The sequence below is a fragment of the Octodon degus genome, unplaced genomic scaffold, assembly GCF_000260255.1.
Source record: "Octodon degus isolate 3935 unplaced genomic scaffold, OctDeg1.0 scaffold00092, whole genome shotgun sequence".
NCBI classification, from domain to species: Eukaryota; Metazoa; Chordata; class Mammalia; order Rodentia; family Octodontidae; genus Octodon; species Octodon degus.
In genome coordinates this window covers 8,719,716-8,725,980 of record NW_004524668.1, presented here as the reverse complement: position 1 = coordinate 8,725,980, position 6,265 = coordinate 8,719,716, and positions in this window count along the sequence as shown.

The following is a 6,265-nucleotide window of genomic DNA, read 5'->3' as shown; positions in this document are numbered from 1 at the left end:
AGAGGCAGGGGGGAGTTGGGAGCGCTTCCTTTTTCAGATGGACCAGGCACGCCATGGGTGATGAGTTGGCCTGGGCTTGTGCCACGTCCCTGTAAGCCTTGATGTTGTGGGAAAGCCCCAGGTGGGGCTCAGGACCCCAGGGTGCTAGTGCAGGACTCATTCAGGCATGCCTGCCCCCCTCCAGGCCCCCGCGCGTCCCTGTGTGCCTGAGAGGGCCAGGCGCACGGAGCTCTAAGACCTGCCGGCCGCACGCCGGGGCTCGCCCTGACCCTCTGCAGGCCTTGGTTTGCCTCTGTAAAATGGGGAGATGAATGCGGGGCCCTCCCACACGGCCGGGTCTGGTCCCAGGCCAGGGAGATCAGAGGTGGGAAAGCTCTTTGAGCTCAGTGGAAGAAAGGAGTTCTATAAACCCAGGGGGTTATTAGGCTGGCCATCCCTGCTCTGGCGGGAGCGCTCAGCCCACGAGCCGCAGCACTCGTGCTGGCCAGCAGAGGGCACTGTGGGGAATCCTGGTGGACTGCAAGCTGGAATCCCCGGGGTTCTTCCAAGAACACCTGCCATGTGGGGCACCAAGTCTGTGGTGCAGGGCATGAATGAAAGGAATCTGTGATGTCCCAGTCTAGGGTAGGACTGGGTGTGCAGGGACAACGTCTTAACCCAGAGCGAGGCAAGTGCTAGGGTGGGCACTAGGCAGGCGCAGTGACCTCCTTGCCCTGGAACAGGGGTCTGCGCTAGAGATCCAGGAAAGCACACAGGAAACTCCAGGGCGTGGGCTCCCAGACCTGACTGCCCGGGATCAAATACTGGTTCTAGGGAGAGAGCTCGGTAGAATAAGCGCTTGCCTGGCAAGCGCAAGGTCCTGAGTTCAACCCCTGGTACTGCAATAAATAAATAAATACTGGTTCTGTTGCCCATAGGCAAGTCACAACCCCTCTCTGGGCTTCAGGGTCCTCACTTGTAAACTGAGAATGATCCTACTCCCTCCTAGGACCAAGTGAGCTAACCCTGGGTAGCACATCTTAGAACCAGAGCCTGGCCATGGAAACCCTCAACCGTCATTGTCATGGCCCCCGTTTTCACAGTCTCAGTGTAACAGTGGAGCTAGGTATAGTAGTAATGCCTGTAATCTCAGCACTTTGAGAGGCTGAGGCAGGAGGATTGCAAATTTGAGCCTAACATAGTCAACTTAGTGAGACCCTGTCTCAAAATAAAAAGGCTGACTCACTGAAAAGGCCCTGGATTCAATCCGTATTTTTTTGTTTTTTTGTTTTGGCGGAACCAGGGATTGAACTCAGGCCCTTGCACTTGCCAGGGAAGCGCTTATTCCACTGAGCCATCTCTCTGGCCCCCCAATCCCTAGTTTAAAAAAAAATGCAGTAGCAGAAGCTACAAGGGGTTCGTGTCCACTTGGGAGACGGGCATGGCTTAGTCAGGGCCAAGCATGGGGCTGCCTGAGATGAGAGACTCAGGCGGAGGGTTTTGGGTGAGGGGCGCCCAAGCCTGGGGAAGAGGCATCCCCACTGGGGAGGGAATTGGAAGGAAAAGGCACCCTTGAGCTCCTCCAGCCACCCCTTGACTGTAGCCCTTGGATGTGCATCTTTAAGCCTCAGTCTCTCCCACTATAGAACTGGTGATAGCCCCCGTGTGACAGGGCTGTGAAGGGGTCCCCTGGCTTGGGAGGAGCATGCATGCACTGTCCTTGGCCCCATGGAGGGGCTGGAACTGGCTCTGTCCCACAGCCACCAGCCCTTTTGTTTAGAAAACCAGTCAATGAGGAAAACCCCCAAAACAAACAGAGCCCAGCTGCCTCCCGCCCTGCCCTGCCCTGCCCACTCTGCTTTCTCAGCCCAAGAAGCCGGCCAGGTGGGGGTGGGAGAAGCCAGGCTCCAGGAAACTGTCCCCACAGGGGTGCACGAGGTGTCAGTGGAACAGTGGGGGTCAGGATCCTGTGGGAGTCCTGCTCCCCCTACAACCACAATCCTGATTCCCCACTTTCCATGAGTCTGAGACTCCCAGGGACAGGTGACATAAGCAGTCCTCCAACTGGGCTTTGAGACCTTTTGGGGAGACTGAAGCCAACCTGGGGAGAGACCTAGGGGAGGCAAGTGGGCTCCAGGACAGGACCTGTCTCCAGTGCAAATGTGGAAATCAGAAGAGCAAGGAGCTGGACACGTGGAGCATACCTGTTTTCCCGCACTCGGGCTAAGGCAGGAGAATCTCTTCAAGGCCAATCCAGGCTACATGGTGAGTTCAAGTCCCACCTGGGCTGCATAGTAAGGCCTAGCTCAACAAACAAACAAACAACAACAACCAAAAGAAATGCAGGGAACAGGGGAGTGGGTATAAGACACATCGGAGTGCCATGACAATTCCAGTCAAATTAGAAATCCTAGCTGGCCGTGGTGGTGTGGGGCTATAAAACCAGTGCTCAGGAGGCTAAGGCAGGAAGATTGCCATAAATTCAAGACAAACTTGAACTACATACCAGACTTTGTCTCAAAAAACTAAAAGTTGGGGCCCGGGAGATGGCTCAGTAGGATAAGTGCTTGACTGGCAAACGCAAGGATCTGAGTTCAATCCCCGGTTCTGCAAACAAAAAACAAAAAGCTAAAAGTGAATAAATAATGAATAAATAAATTATTAGAACTCTGCCCCTTGCTGTACAACCAGCCTAGGAAGCAAGGATTCCTCAAGGCTTGAGGCTGTCACTGGTAGCGACCTCTCATGGCCTTGCCTACCCCTTCACTTCTCATGTGGGAAACCTAGGCTCAGAGAGGGTGTGGGCCCTGTGGTGGGTCACACAGCGCCTGAGAAGCTGGGTTGGTGCCTCCCCAGGGTGGGTCCCTTGGGGCAGCTCCATTGTGTTCTCCCCAGCAGGAAACCGCTGCGCTCAGCAGCCTGGGCCTCAGAGAGGAGGAACGGGTTTGGTTACGTGACTGGCAGGCCCTGGAGGCTGAGCCAGGCCCTGTGCTCGGAAACAGAAAACAACCTGCAGGGTGGGCAGCGGGCGGAGGCCTCCTGGCCTGGAGCTGGGGAAGTGGCCACCGGGCGGCTCCCCTGGGGCTGGGAGGAGGCCTTAAGTCTGTGCCCTGAACCTGCCCATGGGGGGCAGCACGCCGTGGGCAGCAAGGCCCTGGGTGACCTGCACAGGGTCCTATAGGCTCGTTGGCTCTGGATGGGCAACCATGGGGGAGTGAGGCCCAGCAGGCCCTGGGCAAAAGGGCTGAGCCCCCTCAGAGCTTCCCAGCAGGGATCTGGTGCACAGAGCCATCTCCAGGCTTCCAGGCTAACTCCGGGGTGGCCGTGGAAGGAGATTGGCCAGGAGGAGAGACCTGCAGCTCAGCTGGGAACCACAGGAAGGACCCTGAGTGCCAGACACACCAGAAGGCCAAGTGGAGCCCCGGGAGGCTGCAGCCCAGGGCTGATGTGCCAGAAGGGGCCAGGCTGGAGACTGGGGTCCAGGCAGACGTGGGTAAAACCCAGGTGCCAGACAAGGCCACTCTTAGGCATCAGCAGGGCACTGTGAAGAAGGTGGGGGAGAAGGTTTAATGGAGGCTGGCGAGTGATGGGGGAAGACAAGGAAAGGGAAGGGTGAGCCCAGCCTGGCAGAAGCACCAGCCTGCAGCCCCGGGACCGGGGGAGGCTGAGGCAGGAGGATCGAGCATTCTTAAGTTCAAGTTATCCTTTGGCAACTAAGTAGGTCTCATAATCCCCAGAGGATGCCCAGAGGCTGACAGTGGGATGAGGGTGTAGGGAACAGAGGCAAGGCTCAGCCTGGATAGCACAGAGGCAGCAAGGAGGCAGGTGTCCTGCACGACAGGGCCGAGGGGCCCAGGCCAGCCCTGGGAACTGGGCATGGCTGGCATTGGGCAGGGCCCCGGTGGGGGAGGCTGCTAATTCTGCCACTGCTGGCCACTGCTTAAGGAAATGAAACTCAGGATGGTGATCCGCAGAGCAGCCCCCGCCTGGCTTACAGGAGCTGCCACCCTAAGCTGAACCCTGAACTTCGAGGGGAGGTTAATATTTGGTTTTGGTGCCCAGGACTGAACCCAGGGCTTCCAGCTTGCTAGGCAAGCATTCTACCGCTGAGCCGAATCCCCAGGCCCTTGACTCTGAAGTTCTGTGGGCCATGGTCCTACGAGCCATGGTGGCCTCCACTGCCTGCACTGTGGGCCAGGGAGACAGGGTCACACGGGGACCTCTCCGATTTACCTCAGGGTCTCCCTGCCTGCCCCAGCTTCCTTGTCGGGGAGATAGGCCCTTGTGGCATCTGCACCAGAGGATAGGTTTTAGGGACGAAGGTCCCTGTGGGGGATGTATATGGCACATACATACACTACATTTCATGCAATAGGCAGATGCCCTCTACCTATCGTGCAGAATCAAGAAACTGAGGCTCAGAGAGGCTCAGGGACTTGCATAGGTCACCCTGCAATTTTTTTTTTTTTAAATTTTATTTTTGTGTGTGTGTGTGTGTGTGTGTGTGTGTGTGTGTGTGTGGCCAGTTCAGCCCACCAGGGGGCGGGGCTGGCTGGCATGTGGTGCTGGGGGATTGAACCGCGGTCCCTGTGCTTTGCTAAGCTTGTTCTAAGTAGGTGCTCTAGACCACTGAACCATCTCACCAGCCCCACCCTGCAATTTTGACCCCAAGCCTGGGTTCTCTGCAGGGAGACAGATAGATGGGTGGGAGCGGAGCCCGGTGCAGCACTCACACACCCTGTGTGGTGTGAGGGAGCGGAGACCCACGCTTCCTCCCAGCCCTCCTGGCCTCTCCTCTCTCCTCTTGCCCCTCTCAGAGGCAGGCCCCAGGGGGGGTCAGAGCAGCACCCAGCAGGCAGCTCTCTGACTCTGGCCCATCCAGGAGCTGTCATGACATCTGGGTCCAACTTGGGTCCTTCCTGCCTCAGCCACAGCCCATTTCCTACCCACTGCCTCTGGGCTGACATAGGGGAGCCACCCTCTGTGGTACCCCATCCCTGCCCCCAATGTGGAAGGAGCACTGGTCAACCCTGCGCTGAGGCACCATCCTGTCTGGCCCAGGGGGTGCCTCGCGCTCAGCAGGGTTGCTGTGGTCCAGGACTGCTGCACAGGAGTCCTCCTCCTCCTCCGTCATCCCTTCTGTGGCTAATCCCAACAAGGACCGAGACTTGAATGCTGACTGGAGCCAGGCAGAAGCCAGCCAGCCCATTCTGCACACCTGGCCAGGGGAGCAGGCGACAGAGCCAGGGGCCAGCTCATCGCTTGGGTGTAAACAGCAGCCCGCAATGGGAAGTTGGCAGCTGCCTCCTCCACCCGCTCTCCCAGCCCCCTCCCGGGAGCCCCGCCCCAGGGAAAGGGTGCCCCAACTTGTCAGAGGAGTTTCCATCCCACACCTGTGCCCACATGGGCGTGTGCGGGGGTGACAGCTGGGGGCCACAGAGAATCTTTGTCCTCTAGACCTGTTCCCATCCACACTCCCCCTGGCCGGTGCTAGGGTGGTGCCAGGGCTGTTGGAATGCCGAGACCCCCACCACCTCAGGCTGGCCGCTTTCTCCAAGTGGGGCCTGTTCCCTCCACCTGAGACCTGTGACCCTCCAAGGAAAGGTACAGCCCCTGAGTTTCTGGCAGGGGAGCAAACAGGCCTCCACAAAGCTCTTTTTTTTTTTTTTTTTTTTTTTTTTGGAACCGGGGATTGAACTTAGGCCCTTGCGCTTACCAGGGAAGCGCTTATTCTACTGAGCCATCTCCCTGGCCCCTCCACAAAGCTCTTAACCTCATACACTGGCACCCTACTTTCAAGATGGGGAAATCAAGTCTAGGTCACCAACGGCAGGAGGGTGTGGACCCTCTCTGCCTTCTTTGTCCCCAGGATACTGCAAGATCTCAGGGTACCTTTGAGGTGTGGATGGGTGAAGCTCAGAGAGGGTGAGGCACCCGGCCAAGGCCACACAGCAGAAAACAGCTCAACTGGGATTCAACCCAGGTCCACACTGAGGCTGGGACATCCCACATGCACTCAGGAGTGGGTGCACGCTCCTACATCCTGGGGGTGCACCCATGCACACCCCAGCAGCACACCCAGCTGCTCCCCCCCCCCACGCACCGGCTCCTGCAGGTACACAAACTTCCTTCTGTGCTCGGTCTCACGCCCTCTTCTGTCACCACCCCCTCCTCCACGCCTGCAACAGCAGGATGGCACATGCCCTGGTCCACCCCCACAGCTGGGTGCCCTCTGCTACACTGGCACTGCCCCGGGCCTCTCTAGAGGAGGCTTGAGAGGCACAGA